This window comes from Fukomys damarensis, unplaced genomic scaffold, assembly GCF_012274545.1.
Source record: "Fukomys damarensis isolate Sample0158 unplaced genomic scaffold, DMR_v1.0_HiC HiC_scaffold_16, whole genome shotgun sequence".
NCBI lineage: Eukaryota > Metazoa > Chordata > Mammalia > Rodentia > Bathyergidae > Fukomys > Fukomys damarensis.
In genome coordinates this window covers 20,222,623-20,229,503 of record NW_022900928.1, presented here as the reverse complement: position 1 = coordinate 20,229,503, position 6,881 = coordinate 20,222,623, and the positions used below count along the sequence as shown (strand labels likewise).

Below are 6,881 nucleotides of genomic sequence, written 5' to 3'. Positions count from 1 at the left end.
ACCCCAGACGGAGAGGGTGGGCTGCAGGAGCCAGGCGGAGGGGTGTGCTCCGAGCTGGGGGCTGGGGGAGTGGCGAGGAAGCCGCGCGCCCAGAGGGTGAGAGCGAGGGTGGGGGACTGCGTGGAGGGAGTGGGGCGGGGGAGACCAGTTAGCCCTCAAACTGGACTGCTCTCACCTTGGCACCATCCGACCAAGGATTGTCTGAGTCTGGGGCAAAGCACAAGGGGGTCTGAAACTTTATGTCATTTTCTCATACACACGTGACCCCCCTGCAGTCCAGATGGTTTCAATCACTGGAGGAAAAAAGCGGCTCTGCTGGTATGCATGAAAAACCGGAGCTGGGAGAGTCTGGGAAAAGCTGCCTGTACAGCCGCCTGTCTTCAAACAAACCGATGAGCTCTTTCCGTTCTCCCAGCTCTCGACCTGGAGGAGCTCTACAAAACCCAAACGACATTAAGCTACTTGGGTATTACACTAGTAACAAAACTCAGAAAGCACTGGCGTTCCGAGGTTCCCCGACTGAACTGAAAATTCTGAGGGTATTCTGAGGATTAAAAAAAAAAAATCCAGAGGCTTGTAAAACCAAAAAGCTAGGAAAAGGTGTCATTAATAATAAAGCAATGAACCTAAATAAATAAATAAATAAATAAAGCAATGAAATACTAGCAGTAAAATCTGACTTAGTGGACTTCTGAAGGAAATTGTTAACCCAGTATGACAATCCACTTGGAAAAGAATAATGTAAATCGTTTCAAATTCTAACCCATACGTACTTGGTGGGATGTTAGGAAGCCATGTAACCAGTTTCTCCTCCCATGAATCACTATAAATAGACCTCGATGTTGAAATGCACAAATCTGCTGAGCAGCGATGAAAATTAACTTCCAAAGTTTAGAATTTCAAATTTACAATTTCACTCAATGTGTACGGATGAACAATAAGCAGGCTCTAAAGCCAAGGCTTATTTCAAAACCCAGGCCAATTCAATTGTTACATATCCTAAAAAGGTATTTTACTCAGCTGCAGGGCAAGCATCAAAAATATTGAGTTTAAGATTCACCTTCAAAGTAACTTGCTCATGACCAAACACAAATAGTGGCAAGAACCAAACGATAAAGTCTATTGTTTCTTTGCCAAAAAGTGATATTACGCATGAATTACTAGTATTAGCTTTGTTTCCATTATATTGGTGCTAGAGGATGATTTGGCCTTATATGACAGTTATGACTCAGTTATGAAAAAATCAACCAATTCTTGGTAAGTTGAAATGGTTCTACATTAGGAAGACCCAAGATTTCAGCTGTTGTTAAGGGACCCTAGTACATGGGACAACTTGAAACTACGCAAGTCAGTACAAGTTCTACTCCAAATTTAAATTCTAACCTAAGTTTCTACTCTAGTTCAGTGCCAACATACGTGAACCTCTGCAGAGAACTGAATGGACGTATCCCTCCCTTCTTCTTCAATCTCCCATCTGCCCCATCACAGAAGGAAAGAACTCAAAAATGTGAAAACGATCCACACAGAACCATACTTAAGACCAATTCCACCCGCAGCTCCCTAAACTTTTTAAGGAACTTTTTTTCCCCCTTGGTGCTGGGGATTGAACAGAGCCTGAAGCAAACTAACATAAACTCTGCCACTGATCTACACTCCCAGCCCTATAAAGAGATTCTGAAAGCAGTTCCTATTAAAGTCCTGTTTTTCTTGGGAGTGACATCTGTAAAGAAAGCCAACTCAATGGAAGTCATCAAGATTTTCTTCTGCTCAGACCTGAGACAGTCATTATTTTCATTTCTGGCAGTAGCTGCTGTTTCTTATGTATGTATGCTGAAGCAATGTAAGAGTACGATGAATAAATAGGGTTTTTTGTTGTTGTTGTTGTTGTTTCCCAATTCCTTTGCAAATTATTATGGAGTTTTTTAAATTTCTGATTTATTAGGAATTTTTTATTCCTAATTTATGAGACTGACGCGCTGCCTACTGCACTGAGGGCTACTACTCGGAATTTATTAGATCTACTCTTTCAGAAAGAAAATCAACATCCCTTACGTTTTGCAAATACAGTCTATGCTCTGCTTATGTGAGCATTATTTAATACTAGTACTGGCCAGACATTTACTAGAGACACTGACATCTGAAATATTTTAATGCTTTTTTGAGAGGGGGCATACCAGGGATCATTGAACTCAGGACCTTGCGCATGCAAGACAGGCGCAGTGCCACTGAACTAAATCCCCAGCACTTAATGCTATTTTAAGTCATATTAATCTGCATTAATCTAATGTTACATCATTTGGCAAACAAATCCAGTTGTGTATAAGATGCTAAGGAAGATGGTACTACATCCCACTTGCCCAACACAGTGCTCAATACGAAAAAAGTACACAATGCTCTCATGCTGTCTGAACAAATGAAACAAATAAATCTGGGCACAGTGGCACATGCTTATAGTTCTAGCTTCTCATGAGGCTAAGGCAGGAGGATCACTTGAGCCCAAGTTCCAGCCTAATCTGGGCAACACAGGGAGACCCTGTCTCAAAAACAAAACAAAAGAATGCATTAGGAAGATAAATAAAAACATGACATGCCCCATTGGGTTGCAATCCTGCAGAGGCATGTGACTTGTAAACAACAGAATGAGTAATAGCTATAGGAAGGATACTAGCAACAAAAAAAGCAGAAGGGAAATTAGCATTAGCTAGCCATGGACTTTAATCACAATATAGATTTAGAAATGCACAGAGACTGCTGAAAATATAAAGCACTTGTAGGAGGAATTTGGTATATTTAATGCCTATTTTAGGGACTTCAGAGATACTTTCCCATGTCTCCATTATGCAGTACCCTCAACACAGAGCCAAGATAAGACTGGAGCATAAACATCCTGACTCTAATTTGGATAGCATGAATACTGTTCCTTTCATCCTCATTCGTCTGGTCCACCCCCAAGCCATTTCCTCTGTACTGTCTTCTGTCAGTCTAATGAAAGTTTCCTAATCTTTAGAAGCAGTAGCTTTCATTCTTTTTGTGTAGAGCAATACAATGCACTGATTACATGGTTATATTCCATGCAGATGCATGGCAACACATCTTCTAGCTAAGGATCTGTTTAACATTTTAACGTTGAGGAACTCTATTTACTACATACCAAACTAGAACTTGACATCACATAGATGGGCTTTACTTCCTTTTGCTAGTTGAAATACTGCACTTAAGCACAGTGAGTCATTTGGATTTTCTAGTTCATGAATTCTGCCTTGTTGAGATTGTTTCCTTATTTTCTTTTGTTTTTTTTTTGGTACCGGGGATCGAACTCCGGTCCTTGTACTTGCAAGGCAGGCCACCGAACAGCTGAGCTAAATCCCCGGCCCTATTTCCTTATTTTCTTTGAAGGAAAGAGGTTAAGGTTTTCTAGGAAGACTTTCAGGTTTGCAGTTCTGATGTTCATGAGACAATTATTTCCTCCTAGGTCTTCTGCCTGTAATATATGTGGTCACTAAAGAGGCGGTGGGAGCTTGTTTTGCCTCATGAGCCAAACAATCAGGTTTCTCTAAGGCAGGCAACTGGGAAAGGTGGTTGCTTAGATGACCCGGATCTTTTTAGGTCATGTGATTCCAAGTATCTTTTCCTCTTTATTTTTCAGTAAAAACATGTTTTAAATTTCTTTTTTTTTTTTTTGTACCGGGGATTGAACTCAGGTCCTTGTGCTTGGAAGGCAGGCCACCGAACCACTGAGCTAAATCCCCAGACCAAAAACATGTTTTATTTAAGTAGTGAACCTTAATGCTAAAGACTAAAATCTTCTCAAAACATTTTTTAAAATTATCATTAATTACTAATCCATAACCTCAACAAGCACTATTTAACCTAATCCTGCTTTCCATTCTCCCCAGATTTGAGTAGGGCCCCATTTGTAAATCACCCCATCTTCACACTTGAGACTTTCCCATAAGCTTTAAGACTTTGGACCAGTTTTGGCAGCAAGTAAATGCCTGTGATCTGTGACCTCTAGAAGCCCAGTGCATTCAGAAATAGCTATCAGAAGCGTAAAAGGATAGCCTTGTAATTCCTTTGGCTTTTGTGCTTTCTTATTTTCTAAGGCCCTCAAAAGGCAAATAAGATATAGCTTACATTCACACAGATACAAGTAAGTAGGTCAACAGCATCACCTCTGTGACTAGCTTTCATAATCAATAAGGTATAATGGCATGTGTAAAATCACCGATTCCTAAATCAGAGTCTTATAAGTTGTCAGAAATATGGATTCTTGGAATACTGAATCAGAATTTCCAGGATTGAAAACACTAAATTCTAAGATCTTTAGTTTGTCAGTTCTACATCAGGCAATTTTCTTTACAGGAAAGTATCATTATCTCTACATACTCACACGGACGTCCCAAAAGGAATCGAGCAGATATTATATAAACTGAACTATAATGCAGTCCATTCCTTCACAATAACTGACTTACTTGGGTACAATCATATTTATAGCCTATTTCCAAAAGAAAAAAAAATCCATGAAATAAAAGTTTTTTAAACAATTCCTACAAGGGATTTAGCTCAGTGGTGCTGCTGTCTGCCTCACATTGACAAGGTCCTGAGTTCCATCCCTGGTTAGAAAAAAAAAAAAAAAGACTAATAAACTAAATAATTAATTCCTACCAGCCAGGAATGGTGACAGACATCTGTAATCCCAGCAATCTGGGAAGCTGAGGCAGGAGGATCACAAGTTCAAGCCCATACTGGGAAACACAGATATGTAGCAAGACCCTGTCTCAAAAAATAAAAAAGGACTGGGGATGTAGTTCAGTGAGAAAGTTCTGGTTCAATCCCTAGTACTACAAAAAATAAATAGATAATAAAAATTTAAAATAATAAAAGGACTGAGAATGCAGTAGCTCCGTGTGAAGTATCATCTCCCTGCCAAAAAAAAAAAACACACGAAAACAATCCTACCACTGGGCAAAACACAGCATGGGGCTGGGAATTTAGCTCAGTGGTGCCACACCTGCCCCATAAACACAAGGTCCTGAGTTCAATCCCCAGTACTGCCACAGGGGGGAAAAAAATCCCAGCAACTCAGGAGGCTGAGGCAGGTGGATCACAAGTATGCAGCCAGCCTAGGCAATTTAGTGAGACCCTATTTCAAAATATCAATCAATCAATCAATAGGATTATGGATATGGCTCAGGAGTAGAGCACTTGCCTAGCTTGTATGAGGTCCTGGGTTCAATTCCCACAACAAAACAAACAAACAAATAAAAAATCCTACCAAATAAAGTCTAAATGAAATTTAACAAGACTTGAACAGATTGCTGGGGAATCAGCAATATTTTGTTTAAAATATAGTAACACCAGTAAGCCACTTAAACTATTGATTTCATCTCTACCTTTTGTAAACCACCATAGCTTAATGTGTATCTAATTAAAAGCTACTTAATATTAAAATTACAGGGAATGCTGGGTATGGTGATATACACCTATAATCCCAGCACTCAGAAGGTTTAAGGGGGATTGCCACAAATTTAAGACAGAAAATCCAAAACTGCATTTCTGATACTGTGATATTAAAACTTTTATATATTCTATAGGTATGCTATATACTTGGTTACAAACTTCAAATACAGTCAAAAGAATATATACAGAAAAACCAAATCTTTCCTCTCATCCTTCCTCTCCACTTCCTCTGTCTTCAGTCACTGAAATTGGTGGCAGTCTCCCAGAGATGTTCCATGGGGACACAAAATTGTTTATATGCATAGACTTCATTTTGGGGAAGAAAGGTCCATGGCTTTTAACAGCTTCTCAAAAAGGTTTATGATCTCAAAAAAGTTAAAAGCCATCACTCTAGACTCTAGAGCAAGGCAAAGTTTGCCCTCTTACCCCAGTAGCAGAATTGCAACCTGCACTATGCCTATTAGTAGTTCTATGTACAATTTCAGACAACAAAATTGCTTTAGAAAGCAATGTTGGTTAACATGCAGATGTGGTTATAAAATACCACATCTGTTTGTAAAAAACTTCCTGACTTTTATTTCTGTCTCAATCCCTACAAAGAATAGTTCCTTCTGTTACTGTATTCACTGACAAACAATAAAAATCTGTAGGAAATTTCTGGCATATGAATATACATAAAGACAACAGGCATTTTTCTCTCACAGCCAAAATTTTTTCTACTGGGATAAAGGGAACATTCTATTTATATCTATGCAGAAACTGAAGGGGAAAATTAACTTAATACTCCTGTTTAAGGATCTTCAGAGACGAACCATACGACATACATTAATCTTGTCTCATAATCGCACTTCAGGGCTTAACATGTTCTTAAGTATTATCAAGATTTTAATATAAAAGTATTAGTTCCTGCAGCGTGCATGTCCATCAACAGATGAATGAGTAAGGAGAATGTGGTATTTCTACACAATGGAGTGCTACTCTGCCATAAAGAAAAGAAGTATTTGTAGGTAAACGGATGCAACCTGAGAACATAATGTTAATGAAATAAGTCAGGCACACAAGTTTAAATATCATATGGTTTCTCTTATATGAGATAATCAAAATGTACATATACAGAAAATGTACATATACAAATAAAGAAAAAAACTAGACTATAAATAGGACATTCAAATTAATTCCCTACGTTACCTACTTTGCTGTTACAAAAGTATTTTAATATATATGCTAACCCATTTCATTTACTATTAGTTAATCTTATTTCATTGAAATGAAAGATTTGTTTTATCTGGTTGGTTGGTTGGTTGTTTTTTGGTGGTACTGGGGATCGAACTCTGGCCCTTGTCCTTGCAAGGTAGGCAGCAGAATCACTGAGCCAACTGCCCGGCCCTATTGTTTCTTTTTGTAAGAATCTTTTCGGTTTG

At 38.7% G+C, this 6,881-nt stretch overlaps 1 protein-coding gene across 4 annotated transcripts in view; it reads right to left on the bottom strand.

Annotated features, from left to right (window-relative positions):
* The window catches only part of Dennd2b (DENN domain containing 2B), a 189,573-nt gene that overhangs the window by 155,923 nt on the left and 26,769 nt on the right, over positions 1 to 6,881 (bottom strand). Inside the window, exon 1 of one of the 4 annotated variants that reach the window (XM_010615325.3) lies at positions 176 to 231. The exons of the other annotated variants lie outside the window; for them this stretch is intronic. The gene's annotated coding sequence lies outside the window, so the exon portion shown is untranslated. Of the gene's footprint in view, positions 1 to 175; positions 232 to 6,881 lie in introns of those variants that run through there. 4 annotated transcript variants of the gene reach the window in all.